Source organism: Sinocyclocheilus rhinocerous, unplaced genomic scaffold (genome assembly GCF_001515625.1).
Source record: "Sinocyclocheilus rhinocerous isolate Xijiao unplaced genomic scaffold, SAMN03320098_v1.1 scaffold1112, whole genome shotgun sequence".
NCBI lineage: Eukaryota > Metazoa > Chordata > Actinopteri > Cypriniformes > Cyprinidae > Sinocyclocheilus > Sinocyclocheilus rhinocerous.
Window position 1 is genome coordinate 484,551 of NW_015657961.1, and position 2,109 is coordinate 486,659.

Sequence of the window (2,109 nt, forward strand, 5' to 3'; positions counted from 1 at the left end):
TGAATATTTTACAGTTTGTTTGATACCTTTAGATCAAATGGTGTTGTCGTTTAATGGATTTATATTATTGCATACATTAAAAGTTGTAAAATTATTATAAAAAACATAAAATTGTAATTCCAAAAACGGAGCTTTGTGCGATAACAGGTATGTTTTCCCGAACATTTTAGTATTGGTTTTATATTATAATGTCACGTAGTTAAATTGTTTAATTAATTTAAATGTTTTTTTTGTTTTTTTTAATTCCTAGAAATTAAGCCTTGTGCAACATAAAGGGCATATATTTATGTCTATCTGAGTTAGTTTGGGTTCAAAACATAAAAGCCGCAAAGAGTTTAATTGGCAAAAACCCGAATGTCTAATGAATGTCAAACGTCAAACTAACTTTACCGCCGTCAATGACTAGCTTGTAAGTGGCAAATAGCTCAAACAAGCACATGCATCTCGTGTACCTTCTGCCTGTCCCGACCAGGTATGTGTTGGTGCCCTGCAGTGTCATGGGCCCCGGGTTACAACCCAAAACACGCACCACTCTCGATGACAGCTGCTCGATACGAGGAATTATCGAGGACATTTTCACCAGGACCACACAGACACAGCACGAACTTTAAAAGACCCCTGAAAACGCTCCTGCTACAGAGCAGACGAATGACACTGAAACTTCCTTCTTCTTCTTTGGGTTTTAACAGCAGCTTGCATCCTTAACGTTGCATTACTGCCATCTTCTGGTTCTAGTTATTTCCCATATACTTTAGTCATCATATTCTTGTCATGAGTCCCGTTTTAGTCAGAAAGCAAATCAAATATTTCCTTCCTTGTTCACTCCTACTGCAGTCCATTATATTCTTTACTCCACGTCCTGTTACACTGAAACTTTCTGTTCAAAAGTCACAATTTACAAAATAAAAGTCTCTGCCACTCAACGTTTGGATGTTTCTTTTGCTTCTATAATTTATATATCATAATCACGGTAATGGAGCACTTAAACACTACAGTGACATTATATAGTCTCTGTGTTCTCTAATTAAGAGAGAGAGAGAGACTTTGACTTTTAACACACTTTTAACTCAATTTCAATTCTCTGTATGTATGTGCTGTACATGTGGAAGAATTGACAATAAAGCAGACTTGACTTGACTTGACTTGATTAAAATATCTAAAAACAACCACTACATTATACCCCACACATATAACATTGCATATGAGTTCAGGAGATGTCAGTTTCTGACTTAGTGTTTAATATAATGCTGTACATTTTAACATGTTATTAAGGCAATGAAGCAATAAAGTAAAGAATATGTACTCATTGTGGTGAAATTAAGAAAATAAAAAGATGAGATATTTCATTAAATACATTCTTTTGCCAGGAGTAAGGAAGTAAGAAGAGAAAACTTGTGACTAGAAGGAATGCAGCTACAGCTGGAAAATAAAAATTAATTAAATTTGCTACCTATTAGATTGCTTTATTAATGTCTACACCTACCCCAACCTTAAACCCAGTGTTGGGCAAGTTACTCTGAAAATGTAATCAAATTACTGATTACTGATTACTCATTTTAAAAGTAATCACGTTACTGTTCTGATTACTTTATTTCAAAAGTAATTAGTAATTAGTTACATTACTAGTTGCGTTACTTTTTCCCAGTGCGTGAGCTACATCCTTTTTACAATCTCCAGATTATAAATCACTACATTCTGTCAGCAATGTAACGCGGCAGTAACATATAGAGACCTTGGCTTGTAACTATACTCTAATTACTATTTTGAAAATTATAACGCGTTAAATTACTCCGTTACTAAAAAAAAGTAATCAAATTACAGTAACGCGTTACTAAGTAATGCGTTACTGCCCAACACTGCCTAAACCTAACCTTACAATAATGCAAATACAGTAATTAATTGTTCAGCATCAGAATGACAAAAATGACACAATATTGATGTGCCCATGTCCAGTAGGACAATCTGGCCGTGGCTGTATCCCATCTAGACTTAACCAGAAAACACTGCTGCATAAAACGCACATGATGCAATATATAGAAAATACAATAGAAACTTAAATTATGAAAAAAACAATAAATATCTAATTAATTCATGACAGCATCATGCAGT

At 34.1% G+C, this 2,109-nt stretch overlaps 1 protein-coding gene across 1 annotated transcript in view; it reads left to right on the top strand.

Annotated features, from left to right (window-relative positions):
• The window catches only part of LOC107721741 (tripartite motif-containing protein 16-like), a 258,890-nt gene that overhangs the window by 92,975 nt on the left and 163,806 nt on the right, over window positions 1-2,109 (top strand). The window lies entirely within an intron of this gene.